The sequence below is a fragment of the Crocodylus siamensis genome, chromosome 7 (genome assembly GCF_052110815.1).
Source record: "Crocodylus siamensis isolate JL-2025a chromosome 7, ASM5211081v1, whole genome shotgun sequence".
Taxonomy (NCBI): Eukaryota; Metazoa; Chordata; order Crocodylia; family Crocodylidae; genus Crocodylus; species Crocodylus siamensis.
In genome coordinates this window covers 20,653,110-20,679,641 of record NC_143401.1, presented here as the reverse complement: position 1 = coordinate 20,679,641, position 26,532 = coordinate 20,653,110, and the positions used below count along the sequence as shown (strand labels likewise).

General features: G+C 48.4%; 1 long non-coding RNA gene across 1 annotated transcript; it reads left to right on the top strand.

Annotated features, from left to right (window-relative positions):
* The first annotated feature begins 13,053 nt into the window (after nt 1–13,053).
* On the top strand, nt 13,054–26,236 carry LOC149859579 (uncharacterized). Its single transcript, XR_016443580.1, has 3 exons — nt 13,054–13,350; nt 24,928–25,050; nt 25,359–26,236. It is a non-coding gene; the product is annotated as an uncharacterized LOC149859579 (long non-coding RNA).
* The last annotated feature ends 296 nt before the right edge of the window (nt 26,237–26,532 follow it).

Below are 26,532 nucleotides of genomic sequence, written 5' to 3'. Positions count from 1 at the left end.
CGAGGGGAGGTTGAGGGATCTGGTCCCTTCAGTCTTCACAAGAGACATCTGAGGGGAGACCTTGTAGCCACCTATATGTTTATCAAGGGAGGACAGCAGGGAATTGGAGATGTGCTATTTACCAGGGCACACCTAGGAGTAACTAGGAATAATGGGTGCAAACTAGTGGAGAGTAGATTCAGTTTAGAAGTTAGGAAGAAATGTTTTACAGTAAGGGTGGCCAGAATCTGGAATGGACTTCCAAGAGAGGTGGTACTATCACCTAACTTGGAGGTCTTCAAGAAGAGGCTTGATAGACACTTGGCTGGGTCATCTGACCTCAGTCCTATTTCCTGCCGGGGCAGGGAGTCAGACACGATGATCCTTTGTGGCTCTTCTGACTCTACAGTCTATAAATCTATGAATCATTCTTGACTGGCAATTGGCTACTTATCCCATAACTGCCTATTGTGACAGTTCTTGTACCAATCTCTAAAGTATCTGATGCTGGTCATTGCTGGAGACAAGACACCAAATGACAAGCATTTTTCTGAATACTATTCTGCTTCAACATCACTACCATTAAAAGGTCACACCTAACACCACAAATATATATTCATATTGTACAAGGTTTGTACTGTTCTAAGATACATACATACATAAGGAAAGAACAGAGTCTTCTGTGTATGAAAAATTTGCAGCTTGCCTCAGGAAACAATTTCCCCTAAAAAATGTGTGGTAATTTTGTGCCAAATGTCTTAAAAATTGCTGATCAGCAGTGCATAGCAGAGAAGTGACAGCTGTGAACTGTACTTGTCAAAGAGAAATAGTACAGGCCATCCTGACACTCCTTCTAAATGCAATTAATTCATACTTCTGTCTAAGAAACTGCAGACTTGCTTCCTTTAATAATCTTTAATAATAAGATTTCCCAAATTTGAGCTGTAATTTAAACCAGAATTTTGTTCCCTATGTACAAAAAAGTAGGGTGTGTCTACACATTCATTAATGTACCATCATTAGCGCGCGTTAAGTTTAGTACCTGTGGGTTTTTTTACACATGTAAGTGCCGCAGTGCCAGGTGCTATGAAAAGCGCCTGGCACTGTGACACTTGCAGCTGTGTAAATGGCAAAATGCATGTCAGCGTGCATAAAATGGCAGTGATGCACTTTTTAACTAAAACACGCTGGAGGTGCTTTAGTTCAAAAGTGCACCACTGTCATTTTCCGCGCACTGATACGCATTTTGCCACTTATATAACTGCTTGCAGCGCAGCACAGTTTTCCTCAGCTCATGTGCAGAGCAGATTTGATTAATTGAGTCTGCTCCAAAGCGGTGGATCTCCAGTGCATTGTGGGACAAAAACGTATGTGTATAAATGCCCTGTAATAACAGATACTAACTGAACGCGTCATAATCAGCACTATTGCACATTAGCACAGATTAATGCTTTTTTTTGTGATGTTAATGTATATTAGACTAAGTCTACTGTGCATTTAGGGCATTAGCACAGTTTTTGCCAGCCGTGCTAATGCTCAGTAGAATTATTCTTCTGTGTATCGTGTGTAGACATGCCCAGAGACTTAGAAACCCTGGCAGAGTGGCACTGCATTTTGATGGGTGCTCAACATATCTGCAGCACAAGACAGTCCTTGCCCTAAGGAGCTCATATTCAAACTAAATAAGACACGATAGTGGGGGGAACGTATATGTATTACCCTGTTTTAGAAATATGGAACCGAAGCACAGAGAGGCAAGGTGATGTGGTTAAGGTCAGAGGGAGTTAATGGAAGCACTGGGAAATGAACCCAGACCCTAGAGATCTAGTTCAGGCTCAGTTGGCTGAAAAGGAGATGGTGGTGGCCCCAGTAATAATCATCACAATATCACAGCAAGAGGTTTTTGCTTGCTCTTCTGAGACCATGATAGGTGACAGGGCCCTAGATGTTGCACTCCTTCACTGAGACTATTCAGGACCATCCAAGTCCCCCTGTGGCTGCCCTCTGAGCGTTACTGTTTTTGGGTTTGAACCACTTGATCCTCAGATCTCTAATTTTGACTCTTTGAATTACACCGTAATTCTGGTCCCTTTGTTGACCCACATCCAGAGGAGCAGTTTACACAACCACTGACTAGCCTCTGGCAGAATACCAGTGGTCAGAAACACCAGCTTATGGACCTGGCTCAAGGAGAGGAGTTTGAATTACAACATCTAGATGGAGGGAAAACAATTCTGGTTTAGACCCCCACTGAGAAACTAAGATCAGGGTTTGTCCTTTAACAGATTCAGCTTCTGGGTCTTCAGTATTCCTGAATAAGACTTCTGTTAAATTATTTAGCAAACCAAGGGCACTGTCACCACTTTTCCCTCATAATAATAATAATAATGATATTGCCCATTAAAGGATAAGGAAGAACACATAAATGTGAACGTGATCTAGGATGCAGAATAAGTACAGCTAGTAAAACAATACCACCTAGAGGCCCATAGCAAACACTACACCAGTGTCTATACACAGCAACCCACTTGCTTATGGAATAAAAGAGAAAGGGCTCTTTTTTCTCTTTTAAAAATGATCAAACATTATACATGGCAAAATCCTATTTGATAAACTCTGTTTCATGACAGTGCTGGCTGTTGTGATCAGCAGAGACATTCATGTACTTGATTCTTAAGCTTTTACTAGAGCTGGAAATGCTTAGTGTGAAGCTCTCAACCTTGTAAACTATTTTCCTTTGTTTGCCCACCAAAACCCAGCTCTGCTAACCTTTGAGGGTATAGACAGAAGTGACAATTTTCACCTGATCTGGCCACAAAAAGCAGCCTGAGCCATGACCAAACACAAGTGCATGGCTGCAGACCACTTCAAAAGTGGCTGATTGGGTGAAAAACTAAGCCTTGCCTAGTTAGGTATCTGACTAAGTCTCTCTCTTTAAAATCGACTCAAGAGAATATGTGTACATTTCAGCAGGAAGTTTAGTTGTCATACCCCAAGTCAGCCACAGGGAAGAGGCAGAGACAGAGTCTCTTGTCAATTTTAGACCGGGCTGAAATTAACAGGCCCAGGGACCCAAGCCCAGACAGCCAGCCCATGCCCGTGGTACCTGGTGCCAGCAGTGCATGCCCCCATCACGCTATTTCTTGCTAAGAGCAGGCAGACAAGCTGGCTGCTGACAGACAGTGGAGGGGGGCACTGAGCCCTCACCCTTGTCCAGCACCCCTGGGACCCCAGCCTGGGTTGCCAGCCCTAGTTCATGCTGCCTGGTAACCGCTTTCCAAGCCCCACCCAGCACCGCAGCACTCCTTGTCCATTTTCAGCAGCCGGCTGTATGCATTGTCTGGAGCCCTGGCTGGCTTACGATGCAGGTGGTATTGCTCCCTGCTGTGCAGTCTGTCATTGCACAGAGGTACAAGCCCACATGTGAAGGAGCTACTCGTCTATCTAGTTTTTACAGCCTTGTACATTTCAGCGCTTTTTGTAAAGCAATGAAATTTACAGCATTATTGCCAACTACTGTCTGCACCCTGAATGTACATAAAAAGCCTTTGCACTGAAGCAGGGTTGGACACAATGCAGTATGGGAGGCAGTAACTGTGAGGTGCTCTCAAGTCAAGAAATGTGGAAGTAAGGTGGGACTGTTTCCAAGCCCAAAGTCTGCCAGAGCCTTGGCAGCTTATTCTGTTGCATGAGTACATCATGCTGGTGCCTGTAACCTCTGACACAAGTGAGTGACCTAGCTAACAGCACACCCAGCTGCTTTTCGTTCCTCAGCCTGATGACCAAGTAGCCACTCACCACTGGGTTAACTGAAGGTAGGCTTTAACACAAGCCCAGAGGAGGCCTTAATCTCACATCTCTGGCTCTACAGCAAAGCACCTTGTGCCACTGCCCCCATCAGGGCTTGTTTGCTGATTGTGATGATTAAACACCTCCATATTTCACAGAAAATAAACCCCAGCTGAGAGTGCTGCACTTGAAAAAAGAGCTGAAGCTTGTAAACTGAGCAGGTAAAGTAAGGAAGTCACTTTCTGGCTTGATCTTTTAAAGTCCCAGAGACTTGCTTGATGGACACATGTTTACACAGAGATTTTGCATCTTTTCACATGTAGATTTAGCTCAGGTTTGGAAACTGCTCTTTGCTGAATCAGTGCAGCGCTCTTGGGTAGACACGTGCTATGGAAAACGTGACACTTGCTTCAGTGTATATCTGAAACCATGCTTGATGATCGAAGTAAGAATCCAGCTCAGTCAACTGGCTTGATGTGCTCTGACAGCAGCTGCCAGAGAGAGACCAGCCTGGTAAACTGTCTCTGAGGTGTGGGCAACCTGTCCAAGGCCAGGTTACTCGATGATGGGAATTGATAACCTGTGTTCTTATCAGCACAGGAAGGGAAAACTGTGCCCAGAAGCGGTGCAGGAGACAAGTGTCAGATTAGACCTTGCTGTGTTCTCTGCAAAGCACCAGACAGACCTGTTCATCTATCAAGAGACAGTGAACTCTTGTGCTAAGTACACACAGTCAAAAATAAAGCCCAAGGCTGAATCGATTCAGTCTTTGCAGGTTAGTCTAAGCTGCAAAGATTAAACTGAGAAACAACTGGACACACAATTACCTTTGATTCTGGATATGCAGCCACATGCCTGCAGTAGCTCAGGCCAGGTGCCAGAGGGTGCTAGAGCATAGCTTTCTAGCTGTATGTTCACTTCCTCTTCCTGCTGCTCCTGAGATCTCTGGGATTTGCAGTCCAACATCATAGCTGCAGGACTCTCTCTCCATCCCTCCCCTTCCACGCTGGAATAGACAGAACAGCCCAGCCCAGGGCTGCGAAGCATGCTGGGATGCGGACTGTGATTTAACTTGAAGCAGGAAGGGGTCTGGGACAGAAGTTTCATAAACCAGTTCAACCCAAATCAGCTAAGTCTGATGCTACATTCAAACAGGTTTATCTTAAACCAGTTTCTTGCCATTTTGAAAATGGCTTATGTGCACTGAACTTCTGTTTAAACAGGTTTAAACCAGTTTCTGGTGACTTAAATGGGTTTATGTGTAACTTCTGTCCCTAGTCTTGCAGATCCTGCTCTGAATTTTGTAGCTACTTAGCTCCCTAATTAAACTACTCTAATATAAGCTTGAAATGCCCTTGGGTTGTAGACCCTGCCCCACCCCAACCAAGGGACAGGCACAGTAGAAGCTGTACGGTAGTTGTTCAGCTCCCCTGGCACATTAGCACAACATAGCAATTAAGCAGCATTGCTCAGAGTCTCTTCCCTTCTTGCCTTTGCTTGGATCAGAGACCAGTGTTCCTCCTCCCCCTTGCAGTTCAGCCCCTTTAGAAATTAACCCTCTGGGACTGTAACTGCCCTTTCCCATCAGAAAGCTGTAAGGAGGCCTGTAATCATTCCATCACTTCCTCCTTTCTGTCTGGAGCTGATTTATGGTGGGCAAATCCCCAGACAGTGAGCTTATGGTCCATCCAGCCCCCTCTATCTATAGTTGCCAAGACAGGAATTATATACCGTGAGTTTGCTTAATGCAATACCCTTACAGGAGTGGCATTTATTAGACACTAAGAAATGAGGAATACAATATGGCTATAATAATACTGGCACCAACAACACTCTTCCCCCCGCTTCCCCACCAGGTTCAGGGAAGTTGCTGTTATTGCACTGAAAGCACCAGTAAAGGCTGGAAATGGGCAGAGGGAAATGGACTTTAGGTGTTGGTGAACTGGATTTGCTTTCATCTTATGGCAAGTGCACACATACACATGTGTCAAGTGCTTATAGCAGCCAAGCTGCATTTCAGCACAAGCACATTTGGAAATCTTTAGGGCTGAGCGCCAGGTCCTAAGCGGCACAGAAGAGTATAGATGAAATCCCAAAGCACACTCAGTAGGCTCTGGGTTTCTCTGAAAACCTGATGCAGGTTCATCCAAAGAGTTTATTTCTACTAATGCTAATATCACAGGATAGTGGAGAGCTACATTCTGCCAGGGTCTGTCCAGCCTGTTATTCAGATCTAGATACTTGGAGGTATTGTAAATATTTTCATCATCACCACCTTTTAGCACCTGGGGCAACCAAGGCATTGACTCACCTATGCATAGACTGCAATAGAGTAAGGACTAAACCCAACTCTTCCTTCATATCAGGACTTTGCACAGTGAAGCTGTGCAAAGCTTCAGGTGCTGACTTGATTCAGAGGAGATTCGGCCCAATTCAGCGGCTCAATCTCTCAATCTGAATCAGATCAGGAGACCAGTTAAAAGGTCCAAATTGATTCAAAGCTCTCCGAATTGATTTGGAAAAGATTCAGAGAGCTTTGGAGATTCGGGCAGTCCCTGCTCACTGCTGCAGGGAGCTGGACTGCTAACTAGGGGGTGGGGGAGGGGGGGACTACAGGAGAGGGGTGGGGACCTTGGAGGGACCCCTGCCAAGTCCCATCCCCTCCTGAAGACTGGCCTAGCACAAGAGCTATGGTAATTGCATGGGCAGAGATTTGTTAGGCCTCTACAGTGCCAGGGGTCTATGATTCAATTGCATCTGAAAGGGTTGGCCTGCGGCCTAGCCCCACCCTGAGGCCCCCTACTGTTAATGAAGACAAACATCAAAGTAGGGGTTACTAAGCAAATCTGTATTATAAGACAAAGGTATCAACAATCATGACAACATGAACTAATCAACAACCATTGAACAGAACACTATATAAAATATGTACAGAAAGCAATCCTGGCCTGTCACCAGTGGTGGCAGCCAGGAAGACCGACACACAGGCTGCAGGGCCTGCTGTCAGGTCCCTGTCAGACAGAGGATTTCTATCCTTTCCTCCACAAGTGAAGTACTCAGAGACCTCTGAGGGGAAGGGTGGTACTTTATCCGTCCTGGGTGGGGTGGAACGAAGGTCAGTATTGCCAGTGGAATTCAGGTGTATCCTGGTGGACTTGTCCTTGTCCCCACACGCACCACTCAGCACCCACACACCCGATCTTCCCCCATTTCTCACACACGGGTACTGCTCACTTCTACCACATCCCAGCAAATCCAGCACCACACAAATCTCTCTGGCTCTCAGCCACAATGTCCAATGCACACAGACACCCAGCTGTACAGCCAGTCATGTCCCGTCAGTCACATCTACCTGCATATACACAGCTCCCACCGCCGCTCAACGCATGCGTTCCCCACTGCATGCACGCACATGCTGAGGCAATGGCCAAGACCTATTTTATGGTGGCCACCTTATGTCACCTGTCAATCATGCACACCACCTGTCAATTGTGGTGGCCAACTCACGTCACCTGTCCAATCACAACTCATTCATTCCAATCAATCAAGAACATCACTTGCTTGGACCAATCACATTCATTATTACCACATAAACTTATTAACATAATTTTCCCTCTCTGTTGTTATATAACAAGGTTTCAACTGTGCATGCCTCAGTTTCTTAAGTAGGTCATGGCGTCATCAAGGTCAGAAGTTTAGATGTTCCAGAGACTTCTCACTTCTAGCCATCCTACGCATGCATAACCAATATTATGACTAGGCCAGGACTCACACTGTTTACACTGCCTGCTCCCCCAGGCTCTTGAGTGCCCCCTGACCCTTGACCCCTGCCTGCTCCCCCCATCCTCCCCCCATCAGCTCTCCCACCTGCCCCTGCTTCTGGCTCTTTAAAAAAAAAGAAAAAGAAAACCCCTGCACTCACCAGATGCTACAGTGGCTGTCACGGCTTTCTGGGGACCCATGGCAGAGCCCTCCATGTAGCATGGGGAAGTGGGGGGCAGCAGGGATTGCCCCTCCCCTACCTGGCAGCAGCCGGTGAGTGCTGGGCTTTTTTCCCCAAAGAGTTGGAAGCTGGGGGTGGGTGGGGCAACAATTGATGGGGCTGGGAGAGTGGTCGGGGGATGGGGCCGATTCAGGGATTCAGCTGATTTGGCAGCAGCCAAATTTCCGAATCAGATTTGGATGAATTGATTTGGGACAGTGATTTGGATCACCAAATCTAATCACTGTCTCCCGAATCGGCCAAATCCAAATCTGAAGCAAACCCTAGCCGCTTTGCACAGGCCTACTGCCTACTCACAAGGCTGTCCTTTATCCCAAGCAAGGCTTGTATCTGCACTTTATGGCTGAAATTTTTTACTGATATTGGATCTGGCTATTTTATTTGCTGAATAGGAACTCTGCATAAGCCTTGAGGAATGTGTAGCTGCACAGGGGAAAAGGAAAGAAAGTGCTGCTTTGAATGACAATGCAAGAGGTCAAATAGCTCTGTCCAGGACTCCTGGGTTTCATCACTCACCTTGATCCTAACTTGTTGTAAAGCCATGAGCTACTTAACCACACGGTGCCTTAGTAGTTAAAGGGTTTCATGTCACCCTCTCCCATGGGGGATGCATTAAACTTAGCAAATGTTTGCAGAATGATTCAGGAGTTCCAGAGGAGAGACACTGTTTACACTGTTAGAGTGTAAATACTTTGCAGGTCAGCACTCACTAGACACTTTGGCTGCCATGGCCCTGCCACTGCACTGCTATGGTTCCACCAGGAGTTGGTTCTGCAAAGGAAAATTTGGCTCTTTGGTAATAACAGCAGGCTTTTTTGCAGGAGGATTTCAGACACAGCTGAAGAAAGCAGAGGGCAATGAACCAGAACCATTTAATGCAAGCTCAGTACCATTTGTGCTGCCTGACTGAAGTTTTAAATCAAGCTGGATGACACCATCTAGCACACCTCTACAGTCAGAGTTCAGTAAAGCCTGGGCAATGCCATGCCATACAGAGCTTCCCCACTTGTCACCTACCCCCTACACGTGCTCAGTCCTGCAGAGTGATGCTGCTTTTTCTAAGGACCTTGTTACATGGTAATTTTAGGCGGTTTCTGGAGCTCTTAACTTGTGGACTGGCTGCATGTTAGCATCTTTTAAGTGGCTTAGAACACTCATTATTTGTTTTAAAGTTACACCACTCCAAGGCAGAATTATTTCTAGTCTACCTAATTTTGCTCCTGTTCCACTAAATTTGCTCCTGTTCCAAACAGATATTTTGCCCAAGTTGAAGTCTTGCTGCATCACAGCAGCTGGGGCACAGCAGGAATGCTGGGGCACAGCAGGCCCAGGCATGGCACGACTGCCCTGCTGCTCTGCTCATGGCCTGCAGTCTGGGAACTGGATATGTGGGGAGCCAGAGGAAAAGCAAGGGCAGCATTGGACCCCTGCTAAACCAGATGGGGCAACTGACAACTGATGCCCAAAAAAGTGAACTTGCTAAATGGGTACTTTGTGTCAGTTTTTCATCAGCCCCATGGGATGGCCCTGCCCACTATGGGTCAGGGAAGCCCGGGTGAGGGAGATTCCTTGCCCTCCATCCCAGCTGATGTCGTGAAGGAACAGCTCGACAGGCTGGATACCTTCAAGTCAGCCGGCCCTGATGGGTTACACCCAAGGGTACTCAGAGCTGGCGAGCATCATAGCTCAGCCCCTGGCATGGATCTTTGAGAGCTCTTGGTGCTCTGGTGAAGTGCCCGATGATTGGAAGAAGGCCAATGTGGTGCCTATCTTCAAGAAAGGGAGGAAAGTAGATCTGGCAAACTACAGGTCTTGGAAAAGATTATCAAGGAGGCAATCCTTAACAGACTAGCTGAAGGCAATATCCTGAGGGATACCCAGCGTGGGTTTGTTGTGGGTAGGTCTTGCTTGACCAATCTCATTTCCTTTTATGACCAAGTGACCTATCGCTTGGACAAGGGGGAAGAGATCAACATTGTATACCTCAACTTTAAAAAAGCCTTTGATCTGGTATCCCACGATCACCTCTTGGCTAAACTGGCTAATTGCGGCCTTGTCACCATGATCCACTGGCTGGGGAACTGGCTCCATGGTAGGACCCAAAGGGTGGTGATCTATGGGAGTCAATCGTCTTGGTGTGCTGTGACCAGTGGGGTCCCCCAAGACTCTGTCCTAGGGCCTATATTATTTAACATCTTCATCAATGATGTAGACATTGGTGTCAGAAGCGGACTGGCCAAGTTCGCTGACAACACCAAACTCTGGGATAAAGCATCCAGGCAGATCTGGACAGACTCATGAAATGAGCGGACGAGAACCTGATGGTGTTCAACACTGAAAAATGCAAGGTTCTCCACCTTGGGAGGAAAAACCTGCACCATGGTTATAGGCTCGGTAGTGCTACGCTGGTTAGCACTACAGATGAAAGGGACTTGGGGGTCATGGTTGACCACAAGATGAACATGAGCCTGCAATGCGATGCTGCAGCTCGTAAAGTGAGCAAAATGCTGGCTTGCCTCCATAGATGCTTCTCAAGCAGATCCCGGGATGTCATTCTCCCACTGTTCTCGTCCTTCATGAGGCCGCAGCTGAAGTACTGCATCCAGTTTTGGGCTCCGCAATTCAAAAGGGATGTGGAGAAGCTTGAGAGGGTGCAGAGGAGCGCCACGCGCAGGATCAGAGGTCGGGAAAACAGACCTTACGATGAGAGGCTGAGAGCAATGGAGCTATTCAGCCTGGAAAAGCGCAGGCTCAGGGGTGATCTGATGGCCGCCTATAAGTTTATCAGTGGTGCTCATCAGGATCTGGGGGAATGACTGTTTACCAGAGCGCCCCAAGGGATGACAAGATCGAATGGTCACAAACTCCACTGCGACCAGTTCAGGCTGGACATAAGAAAGAACTTCTTCACTGTCCGGGCCCCCAAGGTTTAGAACAGACTGCCACCTGAGGCGGTTCAAGCACCCACTTTGAATGCCTTCAACACACATTTGGATGCTTATCTTGCTGGGATCCTATGACCCCAGCTGACTTCATGCCCCTGGGGCAGGGGGCTGGACTCGATGATCCTCCGGGGTCCCTTCCAGCCCAAATGTCTATGAAATCTATGAAGTTGGGGGGTGGGGAAGGTGGTACAGGGATGGGACTTCTGTTCCCACTGGGCTTGGGAGGCAGCTGTGAGTGGCACAACCTCCCAGCTAGCTCTGTGCAGCCCCAGCCCAGACAGGCAGCATTGAATCCTACACTCAATGCCCAGAGCCACCCAGCTGCTTTGCAGGGTTCAGGGGCTCCAGGTGCCTGCCAACTGGTGGCTGCAATGTGGCAGCCTGAGGCCGATTCCTACTGACTGTGTGCTCTGCTGGGTTGTGCAGCGTCCAGCCACTGGTTCCCCTGCCTGACTTGCCTGTCAGCAGCTGTACCCCATGCCAGGCATGTTCCCAGAATGATGGGCATGAACAGAGCAAGCGAACTCCAGGGTTGCATCTCTGGCTCTGCTTGGTGGGAGCAGTGAGCCGGGGTTGGGGGGGAGGTGGTTTTGAGCAGTGCAGCCTCCCTACCTGCTCTGTGGAGCGCTAGTACAGATGAGCAACACAAAGCCCTGCGCTCTGTGCCTAGAGCTGCCCAGCTGCTACAGGGGGTTCAAGGGCTCCAGGTACCTGCCAACTTTGGCTGTTGGCAGGTGAGCCAGGAAGGTAGAGCTGGTGGCTAGACCCTGCCCAGCCTGGCACAGTGCAGGGTCATTGGGAACTGGCTCTGGGCTGCTGTGGTGCAGCTGCTGAGCTCTACTCTGCTCCACCTACCTAGCCCTGCCAGGGCATGTGTCTGGGTCCTGGGGCCCAATCCTTTTTTTCTCTGGAGCTCACCCTGCCCATGCCATTGCTTGCCAGGCTGCTGGCTATCTGGGTGCTGTCTAAGCTCTCAGGGACTTGATCCTTTGGAGCTCATGTGGTGCCTGGTCAGCCAGCATCCTGAAGAGGTACAGCGCAAGCAGGCAGGCTCCTGAGAAAACAAGCATTGGGCCCCTCACAGCACAAGCAATAATGAGCTGGTCCTGCCCATAGTTCCTAATCCTGCCCCTGCAGACCAAGCGTCTAGTGACTAGTCACAGCTGTGCTGGTGAAGGACAGTCAGAGAATGTTTTTTGCCTTAAGGTGTGACTGCTCCACTAAGCCGAACAGCACTGAGCCGATTAACATTTGTTCAGCTTATACCATAAGGTGTAACAGGTCTAGTGAGATAATCAGCTCTCACCTACAAGATGGGTCATCCCACACCTGCAGAAATCGCTGGTCACTAGGCATTTTCATCAGCCAGATTCCCTCTACCCTGGCCAAGCACGGATCTGGCTGTGAGCGCTAACCTGTGTTTTTGCCTCTAATTGGCAGAGTCCAAAATTAGGGCAGATCCATTTCAAGCCTCTTAGGACCATTCTGTCTTGGTTGTCCCAAGGGGTCTCCTCCATACTTGGCTGCAGGGATAATAGGTAGCTCTTGGGCTGTGTAGGGAGGCCCTTATTGGACTCTCTCAGCAAAACTGCTGCAGTTGTGGCTTCATTTCTACCCTTTCAGCTCTCTTCTGCTAGTTAAGAGCAAACCACAGCCAAAGACCCTTTCCAGAACCGCTGGACACCATCCATCTTCCCCATGAGGATGCAGGCTGTGCTGTACTGCTGCTTGGGCTCTTGTACTCAAATGTGTCTGACAGTGCTTAGATCAAGGTGAACTGACCCTGGTGACCTGGAAAGAGAGGAGCATGTATAGGGGTGGAGTGTCTGTTGATTACCCTGCACAGGTATGCTGTGTTATTATTCCTGCACTGATAAATACACTGTGGCTGTGTCTACATGAGATGCTACAGCAGCACTGGGGGGCACTAACCCTGATGTGACGCGGTATCTCGTTACTACTGTGCCATAGTGTCAGAAAAGAAAACGTGGGGATATTACAGCACAGTAATGCACATTACTGCGCAGTCTTTTAGCATTTGGTTATGCAAATACTAAATGACTGTGCAGTAACAACTCTTCAGTCTGCCTCTCGTGTAGACAGCCAGTATTTTGATCAGATCTCACTCCTCAGCCAATTCTTTCTGCTCACCAGTAGATGGCAGCAGAAAGCTCTCTCAGTCCCTGTCAAGAGCTTTAATGTTCTGCATTGGCCACCCTGGATCCAGGGCAGGAGGTCATCTCGGAAACACAAGTGGAATTTTGCAAGAGGGCCTTAAGGAATTATCCCTGCTAGAGTAGGAAGGGCTCAGCCAAGAGACAGGCTGGGAAATACAGCTCCTCTGTCACCCAGCACCGGAAACTGCCCCCTCATGCCCTGCAGGAAGACACTGGGTGGGCAGTGAATTGCATAGAGAACGGGGCAAAGACTAGGGCTATGTGAAACTTCGGGTGCTGATTCGATTTGGAGGAGATTCAGCCCGATTTGGTGGCCGAATCTCCAAATCCAAATCAAATCAGGGGACCAATAAAAAGGTCCAAATCAATTCAAAGGCCAGAAAAGATTTGGAGAACTTGGACGATTCGGGAAGTCCCCACCTGCTGCAGCAGGGAACTGGAGCTGGGCTCAGAACTGGTAAGTAGGGGGCTGGGGAGGGGGCGCTGGAAGAGGGAGAAGGGGGCCATGGGGGGACCCCTGCCAGGCCTCATCCCCTGCCTGCTCCCCCAGCACCCCCCCATGGCTTAAAAAAAGCCCTGACTCACCAGGTGCTGCCTGGCAGGAGGTGTGGGGGGGTAATCCCTGCTGTCCCCCACTGCCTCACGCTTCATGGGGGGCTTTGCATGAGCTCCCTGACCCTAGCCCCCTCCCCCAGCCCCGCCATGGTTACTCCACCTGGCCTAGCTCTGGCCCTTTAAGAAAAAAAACCCCTCAAAAATCCCCAGGACTCACCAACTCCTGCAGCAGCTTTGGGGCTTCTGGGGGGCTCATGCAGAGCCCACCATGCAGTGTGGGGAAGCAGGGGGCAGTGGGGGATTACCCCCCACCAGGCAGGAACAGGTGAGTGCAGGGTTTTTGTTTTTCTTAAAGGGCCAGGTCAGCCATGGGGGGGGGGGCTGGGACAGCACAGGGGGGTTCAGGGGGCTTGTGCAGAGCCCCCCATGAAGCATGGGGCAGTGAGGAGCAGTGGGGATCTCCTCCCTGCCCAGCAGCACCTGGTGAGTCAGGGCTTTTTTTTTCAAAGTGCCAGCAACTGGGGTGCCCAGGGCAGCTATTACCCAGGGCTGGGAGAGCGTGCGGGCAATGGGCCTGGGTGATCTGGAGATTCAGCAGCAGTGGGCAAGAGACAAGACTGGGAGGGCAGGGAGTGACGCCAGGCCACTGGCTTCAATATACATGGCAACCCCTCACAGCATGTGGCTCTGCCGGGGTCCCAGGAACTGCACGTCAGATGTGGGAGGGCCAAGTGATGGAGGCAGGGTATCTAGGCACCACTTGATGTCAGCACTTGCAGATCCCAGAAGTGGCTGGAATTGCGTGCTGCCGGGGGGCTCCACCTGTGTGGGCCACGAGTGTCCCGAGGGCCTGCTGCTTGTTGCTCCACAGGCAGCAGGGGCTGTGTGCCATGGAAAGGGTGTGGGGGGCACATCCCCCATACCCACCCCCCAGCCCCCATAGCCCCACTCAAACACACCCGTGCATTCCCCCCAGACCCCCACACATCCCCTATACAGATACTCCTTCACACCCTCCCCCACCCCCACAAACCCCACACTGACTCACCCCCACCCTCCAATATATAAGAGTAAGACTTTATTTTTTAGCATTATGCAATCACCTCTATATACACTACACAAATGCATGTAAATAGGACAAAAATGATTTTTTAAATAAAATTAAAATATGTTATAGTAGATGTTTGATTTTTATCATATGATTTGTTTTTTTCTGGTTCCAAGATGGCAGCCCCCAAGGAGTGCTTCTGGGGAAAGGGAAGGGACTTCTGGTGACAAAGGTCAGGGGTAAGGGACTTCTGGTACCAAGATAGTGACCAAGGGGCGGGGCACCTATCAAGGGGCGGGGCTACACTTGTGGCCCTCAGTAGCTCACCAAAACTCCTTAAGCGGCCCTCCAGCTGAAATAATTGCCTGCCCCTACACTAACTGCTTGTTTCAGGGGTAAATTCCCAATGCTGGGCAGAGTGAGGACTGAAAGGCCTGTGATTCTGTCAGGGCCCACTAGATGGCATCATTTTCTTCTCTCTCTTCCTAGGGTTAGGGCAGGATCTGCATTCAAGGGGCTTCCTCCATCAGTGCTGCAGTTTTTTCAGTTGTTAAACCACAGTGGATTGGCTGTCTTCATGATCTGGGGTCACAACCTTTCACAGTGTCAGTGGGTCAGATCCTGCTTAGGCTAATAGAGGCTCAAAACTACTGACATCTGACCCCAGCTTGGTTGCTTCTATGTGATGAGTTGATCTCTATCCAGTTACAACTAGCAGTTGTTATACAGCAGTTGCTTTTCCTACCTGTGGCTGAGAGCTCCACAGCTTACCCTCTCCTCCAGGTCACTGCATAGCAGGAGCCCAGGGTAACGTGCCCAAGAAAAGCCTGCACTATATAGACTCCAAGACAGAAGCAACTTGCCTGATCAATGGCAGAACAGGTAGCTGAACCCTGGTACCCGATTCCTTCTGCAGGGCCTGCCTCACTAGGCCACCCTTCTCTCCCAGGCTCTGCTCCTGCTCTGAGCACCAGGAATGCTGCCCAAGGCCTCTTAGATCAAATAAAAGTGTGCATGTTCACAACTGCACCAGCTCCCTCAGCAACATCCCCTGTGCATCAGGGTTAGCAAAACAACGCTCCTAAGATTCCCCAGTCAGAGGCAATGTGTGTAATCTCAGTGAGATTAGATGCACAGACTAAATATGATGAAAAGAAGTTGACAAACATCCAAGAAGTATATTAGAGAGAGAAAACATCTGACTGGAAATGAATGACTGTTAATGGAGGTAGGGGAGGGGGACTTGCCACAAATTTCAGACATCTGTTGTCTTGAAGGGGCCTTGATCTCCCACGGCCACAGCATAAGTATGAAAGGAACAAATGCAGTGCTACATTGTTAGGAAAGGCTTGACAATAGTGGTTTGAGCTTGTATAGCACCTTACATCAGAAGGTTGCAGACTATTTTGCTTGCCTGAGGGCACGGCTACACATTCATTAATGCACTGTGGTTACTCTACATTAAATTTAGTACTTGTATAATCAAGTGATAAATATCAATGTGCAGTAACTGGTGCTACTGTGCATTAGCACTGGAGAATGCCTTTTTAGTGACACTTTTGCTCAGTAGCCTAATTCTACTGCACAGTAGGGTATTAGCACTCTTTTGATGTGACATGCTACTTCACAATAGTATTAAACTACTGAGCATTTGTGTAGCATCTTGTGTAGATGTGCCCTGAGTCTGGTAGCATTATTCACTGCCTTTTCCAGAAACTGAAGCAAAGCCAAGAAAAATGGCTTGTCTGGAATTGTGGTGTGTGAAGCTCAGAGCTGGAATGGGACTTGCAGTGCAGTCCAGAGTCCACTGCTCCTGCAGGCTGTCAGCTGCCTCTTGGGAAGTTGCTCTGGCAAACTGGCATAGTAGCTGGGGGCTCATCACTCCTTTGCCTGCCCTATGCGAGGAGGAGCAGAGTATACATTGACTCAGACAGAGCTCACAGCAGCCTCCAGCATTCACAGCTGGGAGCACCTCCATCTCGGACATAACTCTGCTTTGTGATGCCCAGGCAAACACTTACTGAAGTCACCGGTAAGGCTGAAAGGTGAGGAGAAGAGCTGATTGTGGAATGGCTCCTGCTCATTAATGGGGTACTGTACCCAGATGTAACTCACCAGGAGCCCCAGTCTTGTCTCTTGCCCACTGCTGCAATTGATTTCATACTTCCTTCTTGGCCTAGAAGCACTGGGATCTGCCCCACTTGCTGCTTGGAGGAGAGAGTCCTCTACAAACTGCCTGTCAGTCTCTTCTAGGCAGTCCATGAATATGGGTACAACACAGAGCTATTTCCTACATGTGTATACATATATGCACATGCTTGCAAAGTATGCACATGCACTGATAACACTCTTGTGTTTGGCATGTGAAGAAGCCCCAGATTTACATTTTAAACTGAGCCTCTCACTGTCTTCCTTTCCTTCTCTCTGTCTTCTGAGCCACACACGTTCAAGGCAACCAGTGTAACCTCCTGCTCTTGCCTCCTGAGAGTTCCCTGTTTTCCCCTGCCAATGTAAGGATCTGAAACTGCACAAGGTCTCTTCCTGGCATCCCATTTTATGATGAAATGTATGTTTCTTCCATCTGCCATAAGCATTTGATGCAGCTGCCCAGAAAGCCTGGCATCTAAAATAGCAAAGTAGTGATCTGTATGTGCCAAAACCACCTTTGTCTGGTGCTCAGCTGCTCTTCCTGATGACCCATTTCCATGTATGGATGTAACAAGCTCTGGCCATATGCCCATACAAACAACAGGGGCACAATCAGCAAGGGAATATGGAAACTGCTGCACTCCAAAGCTAAGCCCCTTCTGCTTATGCTCATGGAAAAATTGCCTTGGGTGGAGCAAAACAGCAAAATCTTGCCCTTGATTAGACCAGCTACTGAAGGGAGTCATGATCATAGGCACACAAAGGATTTTTTCCCACTGGATTTGTCATTAGTAGGATATTTTCCCTGTATTGTGTTGACCACCCATAAAACAGAAATCAGTAAATCAAATGCTACAGCATGAGGGCAGTGTGGTCTAATGGACAGGGTGCTGCATAGCAACTCAGGAGCACCGTGTTCTGGTCCTGGCTATTTCCTCAATCTCTGGAGTTCAGGTTGGACACTGCACCTCTTTTCCCCCTTCTTACTATTACTTGAAATTCCCCAGCTGACCTGAAAGACCCCCCCCAAATTATTGCTTCCTCCAACCCAAAGTGAAACTGAAAAGAAAAAGAAATGGCTATTTCACTATGCAGTGACCCAGAGGAAAGTAAAATATTTCAACAGGAGAATTTCAAAGGTCCAGTGGGAAAAAATCTGATTCCCTACCCAGTTCTACTATTTGAGTTGGTCAGCTTTTTGGGACAGAGAATCTTTCTCACTGAATTTCTGAGCAGGGACCTGGTCTCAGTTTGGGTCTCTAAGGCTGAGTACAGGCGTTCAAGGAGCCCACAGTAAAAGCACTCTAAATTTCAAGCTTTACTCTAAGCACCCCTGTTTAGGTTGGGAGGAAGCAGAGTGCACATTAGCCTGGGGGGGAGGGGGGGAAAAGGGTGGTAGTGCTCAGAGCCTGTCTGCCCAGCCTGAGTGCAGCAGGTAGGGGGGCTTTTGCATACTTCCCAGCATGCCCTGCAGGCATCCCAGGCTGCCTAAGACTCCCAAGTGGAGCTGAACAGTTGAGCCACATGATTGGCTGGTGGGGATGTTGTGGCCATCTACCAGGACCTGATGCAGTAGCAGCTTATCATGGCCACAAGCCATCATCCAGCGATCCTGCACATGCCCACCCAGCATGCCCTGCACCCACCAGGTATGCGCGCACACACACACACACACACACACACACAGAGAATCCAGGTATGCAGAACATTCAAACAAACACACAAACACGCACAGACACACATTTACAGATACCAGGCAACCAGGGCACAACTGGGCCACCAACTTGGATGTGGCTGATGAGGATGATTCCTGCCTCTTGCACAACTCCCCATTCCTTGAGGTGATGGAGAGTGGATGCTATGCTCCAAGGGTCTCTGATTTTGTCTTTGCAATGTCATCACCCCCACTCCCACGCTGCAGTCAGGGGCCTGGCTTATGTCCTCTTGCCCTGGCTCAAGAGATCCTACTGGGAGGCAGCTGGGCTGCTGGAAGGAGCACTTCAATTATGGACTGGATCTAGCATTATGAACAGACATGGCACAGGGATGGGGGAGAGGGCGAGCCCCCCCACTGATGTCTGTGAACCTGGCCCTGCACCATGGCTGGCTATCCAGATCCACAAAGCCCTGGTTGACTGACTCTTCACCAACATGGAACAGGAGCCCACCCCAAATGAGTAGGGATGAAAAGTTTTAGCAGAGAGGATGCCTCATTCCCTGGCAGGCCTGAGAAAGCACAGCATGCCCCATGTTCAGGAAGCAGCTGGAGATTCCCAGTTCCCTATCAGTGTTCATACAGAGATATCAGGGCTGGGAGGTGCTTCTTTCCCAAATCAGATACGCAGGACAAAGCAAATACAATGTTCTTTTCATGCCAGGGGAGATAAACCTGCTCTTATCTCTGAGAGGCAGCTGGTTGTATCACAGCTTGGCTTACAGCTGGGGAAGTGAAAGATTAACACTGTTTGAGAGAACTTGAGACGTTGCTGGCTGAAGACACGGGCCTTGGTTCCGAAGCCCATTCATGACTGATAGGATAAAAACTTGGGCCTCATAAACATCCCATTGAAAAGTGAAGCTATGATTTCTGCTCAGTCCTGAATTCCTTACTGAGGTAACATATCCTGGCTTGAGTTAAGGTTTGTCAAGTGCTTGAGAATGTCATTTGCTCCAGTGCTTGATTCACACCCCATGCTGAAAGTGGGGTCCTTACTTCTCATTTGAATTTGCATAGCTCCAATTTTTAACTTCGAGAAGGAGAGTTATTGGGCACATAAGGACTGTCCTGCAAGGATTCCATTTGGTAGGGTCTGGATCTTGTTATGCATTTTCCTGTTTGATTAAAGAATCCAAATAATTACTACTTTGGTAAAAATCTGAACTGGGCTCCTGTTCACTTAAGAGTGAGAGTGGGGTGCGGGGGCACAGGGTGTGTGTGTGTGTGTGTGTGTGTGTGTGTGTGAAATGTGCCAGGCACTCACTGATGCCAGCTCACTCAGCTCTGCTTACTTCACATCCTGTGCTGCCTACCTTGAGTGTTCACAGATCAGGTGATCTTAGAAATAAGAGGGTTTTGGTCATTTTTGTAGGGATTAGGGATCACATTTTCAAACATTTCTCCATAACAACTAGCAGGAATGGTGCTGACTTAGAGGGGGAGCCAGCATGGCCCCTTCTCCCACAGGAGTCTTTGCTATGGCAGGGGCAGCCCTGAGCTGCTGCCAGCTGCAGGGACCAGGCAGTCCTATGCCCAAGAGGTTACCTGGGGGTGAAGTGGGTGTGGAAAGAGGCCCCCACCCTGGAGGGCAAACTCTGCCCTCAGAGTTGGGGGTGAACAGAGCACCAGGAGCAGCAGCAGCCCTCCATTTGCGTCCTCCGCACTCCACTTTCTAGTGGTCAGTATAATTCCCACCCTCCCCCACTCTGCCCTAGGTACTGAACAAGCTTACTACATCTTGACAACTAGGGCTAGAAATTCGCATTTTAGAAACGAGTAACTTGGATTTCTCCATAATGACATGACTCCAAGAGTCTGAAGTTAAGGAAAACATGAAGCATTGTGAGGCTTGCCATCATCTCATAAAGATATGGCAACCTTGAAAATTCCTGGATGCAATCTCCTGTCCACGCTGAATCAGAAACATTGTACTGATCAGGGAACTTCACTTCCTATCCTCTGCTGGAACCTGCAAGTCCAGAGGAAGCCGCAAAAAACCAGAATAACAGTGTAACAAAGTATTAACTGGAGCTGTTCAGAAACTCAGTTCAAATTCTGAGAGGAGATTCCTGGGGGTGGAGTGAAGTGGTGTTGATCTGATCCAAGCAGGCTCACCTATTCACCTGAGGCCCTAACATCTGGAAGAGAAATGGCGGATTCTCAGTGTCCTTCGTTATTTACAAGTTTTTCTCTTTCTGTAATTAAAAAGTAGTCTGTGTCCTTGCCATTTCCTCCCTGGCACCATCTCTTCCTGGGACTGGCATGTCAGCAGCCACTAGCTATGGCTATGAGGACATCTCATCTGGCCCAAATGCTGATTGTTTCCTCAGATATCCCTCCCATCATCAGGTTGACCCCCATCTGCTTTCACTGGGTTTCCAGGCTATTCCGAGGTGGGCAATGGAAAGCAGCAAAGAAGCAAGAGGTTTGTTTGATGAACAGTTTAAATGGAAGGTCTCAGAAATTTTTGGCTCCAAGCCCTGGGAAGACATTTACCCCTGACATTTCCACCCTGAGAGGAGGCTGCTGCCTGCATCTTGACTATCAGAAGTGGGTTAAATTGCAACCTCTCTCATCCTGAAGAGTGAGGGGTCATGTTATCTTGGGCTTTGGCCCCAGGGACCTGGGTGGGGTACGGCACTTTCCCCTGGCTATAGACCTGGGAGTGCAGCAAGACTTTGTAATATACCACAGCCAACTGAAGACATGCCATAAATGTGGGGACTGGGGCTGCTTGACAATGACTTGCCTTGTTAAAATGTGTGCACTATGTAGACAGAAAGGCCATACTGCAAAAGCGTGCTAGGCTTATGTGAAGGAGAAGTCCACGTTTTCCAAGCCAGAAGTGGGAAGGCAGAGTGAAAACCAAAGGAACCAGAGGGAGAGTCCAATGAATCAGCGGGAGAGTCCCAGGAGCAGGAGAGAGAGCCTAAGGAACCAGAGGAGATCCCAAGGAACTGAAGGGAAGGAAGGAGGCTCTAGAGGAGGAAGAAGAAACAGCAGAAGAGGTACTAAAGGAGGGAACCCAAAGTATCTCAGTGGAGGAGGCAGCCCAGGCAGCGCGAATTCAGAGAGAAGAGAAGGAGGAGGAGAAGACCACTGAGAGCAAGAAGGAGCCAGAAGCATTGAAGGCAGGTGAAGAAAAGGAGGCAAAAGCTGCAGCTTGGGGGAGAGGAGGAGGGGCATGAGCAAGTTTAAAACAGAGGAGTACATAAAGGCAAGGCAGGAGAAAAAGGGAAGAAAGAAAATCAGGGAAGAGGGAGGCTGATGGACATGGGAGGGAGGAGGCATCCCTGGCTGCAAAGAGCATGTCATTGGGCCCTGAAGCATCCTTATAGGCTCGGCAGTGCTACGTTGGATAGCACTACAGAAGATGAACATGAGCCTGCAATGTGATGCTGCGGCTAATAAAGCGACCAAAACGCTGGCTTGCATCCATAGATGCTTCTCGAGCAAATCCCGGGACGTTATTCTCCCCTTGTTTATCAGGGGTAACCACCAGGATCTGGGGGAATGTTTGTTCACCAGAGCGCCCCAAGGGATGACTAGGTTGAACGGTCACAAACTCCTGCGAGACTGTTTCAGGCTGGACATAAGAAAGAATTTCTTTACTGTCCGAGCCCCCAAGGTCTGGAACAGTCTGCCAGCAGAGGTGGTTCAAGCACCTACATTGAACACCTTCAAGAGTAAATTGGATGCTTATCTTGCTTGGATCCTATGACCCCAGCTGACTTCCTGCCCTTTGGGCGGGGGCTGGACTCAACGATCTCCCGAGGTCCCTTCTAGCCCTGATGTCTATGAAATCTATGAAATCTATGAAATACCGGGCTGGTCTTCTGCCACCATGGTGGCAGGCATGAGGCATGTTGCTTACACAAAGCAATGTATACTTTTTCTTTGGACATCTAACAGGGAAAGGTTATCTTAGAATGAACTGTGTAATATGAGAGAGCTCAGGGGATGGGGACAGTTGGCACTGGATTTGGATTCAGCCCCTATACCTTTGTTCTGGGTGAGCACAACCCTCAGACTGACCACAACGCCTGCCAGTTGATAATAGGCAAGGTTATTGATATAGAGCGATAACAAAAAAGCAACAATACAAACAATTAAACAATTCTATATCTACCAAGCCTAGGGCTGTCATCAGAGTCAAAGTACATCTGGTCAGGATGTAGGCTCCATTCCGAGGCTCTTTCTCTTAGGTGTTAAGGAAGTGGGAAGCTGAGGCCCACAGCCCCTGCTTCAGTGGGGTGCATGGGACAGGATGCTGGTATGCCTTTGGTCCATAGTGGCTATGGGGACCCTCCCTGGGGGATGGGGATGGGGACCCTTCTCAAGGAAGAGAAGGAGGGACAGGGAGGGACCAGAAGGAACAAAGGGAGGGATGGGAGGGACCCTTGGTTAATCTCAAGTCTCTGCTTTTGTGTTCTCCTTCCCTCCTGATGACTCCTGAGGACTCTTCATTTGTGGCTACCTCTGGTTGGTTGCCTCTCTGTGATCACATGTCCACGTAGCCTTCCGGGCCTTTTCCTAATTTGGTCTATTCCCCCAAAACTGTGACTCAGGCCCCACTCTGCTCTGGGGCCTTGTAGATGGTTTCACTTATCTTGTGTTGTGGGACAGTATGGTACATACTTCCTTGGTTCCCAGGGTGTGTGTCCTTGTTGTGTTAGACAACCTGTCTGCCTTGAAGGCTGTGATTTCATGTTCTGGAATGGCCCCCCTCAATTCTCAGGCTATGTCCATCCTTTGGCCTTATTGTGCTAGACAGCCGGTCTGCTTCCAGGGCTACATGGAACTCTGTGTGTGAAACCCAGACTTTTACAAATCAGTTAAGCCCGGCTGCCCATCTTAAACCCTTACAATACATATATCTATACCTATAAGCTAATTCCCAAAAAACAGACCTTTAAATGCCATTTTCAAGCCAGCAGTGACTACGGGACATATACCTACTTGTTTATGCGAAACTGGTGAGTGCATGCTGCCAGGCAGCAGTGGCTGGGAAGATAAAGCCTGGGCTTTTCACAAGGTACTTTGCCAGAACTACGTTGCAGAAGCTGATGGTATACAGGGGCCCTGATGCATGCCCGTGGGTGCGGTGTGCCCCCACCCTCGTCCAGATGCATGGAAGCTGTTTTGATGAAGTACAGGCTGAAGGAAATGGAGGCAAGGATCTTGATGGACCAAAAAAAGATGATTCGGAAAGTGAAGGTGATGGTGGGTGATGTGTTGGCACCAATGCGACATCTGTTGTACAAACACTTTAAGCAGGTGGGGACCAGCATCATCAAGATGATGGTAGCAGATCATATTGATTTGAATTGGCTCACAGCATGAAAGATCCTGGCAGTACGGATGACCCAGTATTCATGGCACCTTGGGAGGACCTTGCAGTGTCCAAGGGACCTGCGTGAACAGGAAGAGACCAAGCAAGGTGCACCTGTTTTGTGGCTGCACATTTGCTAAAGAGGTGTGGAACAAGGTCAGTGGACTAATCTCGTGAGTAGCCAAGGGACAGTGGCTGACCAGTGACAGAGTACTGTACAGTATCTTGCCAAAAATTTTTAAACAGTCCACAAATCAGTGGCAAGTTTAAGTTTATGGATGGTGCAGAAGTTGTTAGTGTTTAAATCCTTGCCCTTTATGATCCAGACTGTTTAAGGCTAGCCTTGAGTTGGCTGAAAAAGTATCATGGCCAAAAATGTAGGATATGGGGAAGAGAAGTCAGATGAGGCCTGGTGAAGGAGCAACTAGGCACTATATGGAAATGGAAGACTGGACACATGGCAAATGGACAAGGATGAGGAAAAGGGACTTTTTTTTTTTTTTTTACTGGTGTGGGAGGTGGTGGAAACTGAATAGGCTGAAGAGGGATGGCTATAAGGAGGGTGTTAAGAGTGTTACCCTGGTGTATAAAATTGATGCCAGGTGAGTCTTATGAATGGGACGTTTAGTTTAGGTTATGTTATAGTTTGTACCTGTTAGTTGGCCTACACAAAGAAGAATATACTTGTCAGTGTTTTGGTGGGGGAGGAATAAGAGGGGCTGGCATGGAAGGGATGGTTAATGTTTGTTTATGTCATGGAAATGTAATGTGGATAGAGGAAAGGTTATGTTGTGTACAGGGTAGTTTTACCTGTTGAACTTTTAAGTTTGTGATATTTTTGTAGTAAAACAAATAGACTGGAAAAAGCCTTTTTGGATCTTGTGACCTCTAGTTATCTGGTTTCTGACCCTGCCTTTTGGGAACTCCTCTCAACTTTGGTAATATTGTCCCTGACTCAGCCTACAATTTGGACTCTGCCTTTGGAGTTGCCCCTCCTGTTTGGAAACTTGGGCTCAAGCTCCTGCCCCTCTGTATAGCTCTGGGTTCCCCAGCTCTTGTCTCTAGCTCTGCACTGGTGGCTTACCCCTAGGCCAGACTATGACCCAGTCCTTACAGTATCCTTATACTTGTTTATAAAGAGACCAGATGAGGGAAGGAGCTGGAACTATTTATTTGTATACATTTTAAGGCCCAAACGACATGTGATTACTATCTAGTCTGTCTAACATCACAGGCCAGAAAATTCATCCAGTGATTTAAGCCCGCAACCTGGGATTGAGACATGGCATACATTTTGAAAGACATCTGTGCTTGGCTGCTTCGTCAATCTATCAGCAGTACTTGGGGTGCTGGAAAGGTAGGATTTCTTGAATAAAACTCTCTAAAGATGTTGACTTAACTCCCCCATCTAGCATGTGCAGAGCTCTGTCATTCCTGTGGTACCCTCCTTAATCTCTGAGAACATCACTACAGCTGGGACGTGTGGAAAACTTAGAACAGCAGCACAGAGTTAGGCGGAAGGAAAGGAGTGCTGAGAAATTAAGTCATTCTGTGCCTAGGCACAGCTGGCTGCTTCCACATCTCCAAGGGAGCTTGGGAAGGGGGATAAGTTGCTTGTTGTAAACTGTCCTTATTAACTAGATGTTTCATTTAAATTGTACTTAGCACCTGCCTCCAATTACCCAACTTCAAGGCCCAGGCGTGACAGAAGCTGGTGCTCTGATTAAATTCATGCTTCATATTAGCCAGCCATTAAGCCAAATGAAGGCCCGGAGCTCCTTTGAAGGGGATCATTTGTCTTCATCAAATGTGGCCATCCTTGAATGCCTTGACAGGAGCATCTCATTGCTGGATAATAAGGACTGTTATTGTTGAGAGGTAAAGTAATGTATTATGGTCCCCAGCTCGAGCCTGGGGAGTGATTTGTATTTATTAATGTTCTCACAAATTACTGTTCCCTGATTAACATGTGACTGTGACAGGCAGCAGGAGCGTGCTGCTCCAGCCAGCCTCATCAGGACTCTTCATTGCAGGCCACTAGCTCTTAGCAGATGATTAGATGGTAATAAAATGAAAGCAGGCTACCTCTTGCCCTCTAATGATGCCTCAGATTTGTCAGGAAAGGATGGAGAAAGAGGCCTATTGGCAAGACCAAGAAGGATCCTAGCAGCTCCTCTCAGAAACTCTCCAGATATGTCCATGTCACCACAGTGATCCCATTCTTTACAAAATAAAACCTAATTGTATCAAGTACTTTTCACCCCTAGATCTTGATCTACATTACAGAGGAAGTCCTTTTCTACCAACTGGGAATCAGAGGGTGTTTTTATACATGTTTCAGGAGTGTGTGTGTGTGTGTGTGGGGGGGGGATACATACAACTGCATCAAGGCACAGTAAAAACTCTAAGCTGCTCTAATTAAGGCGCCCAGAGCATCTCATGTATCCGTGTCCCTGCACTTCAAAATGGTGGCCAGGGTGCTTTATTTAAAGCTTGTCAAAGGACTGTTAGTTAAAGTCCCACCGCTACCATTTTGAAGCACAGGGATGCTGATACATGAGATATGGAGGCTGACTGGAGAGCGGTAGTTGCTATGCTCCAGCAGACTTGATAGGGCGTCCTTTGAGGGGAAGGGTTAACACCTTACTGGTTCTCACTGGATGAATTTACATACGCGCTTCAATGCATGTTAGCTTATTTTAATGCGCATTAAAGAGTCACTGAACAAATGTGCTCTTCAGTTAATGTTCATTAAGACAGGCTGATGCTCATTTTCCTAGTACCTCACAATGGAGGTACTAGATTTAATGTACATTAACTAAAACTTGTTAATGCACAT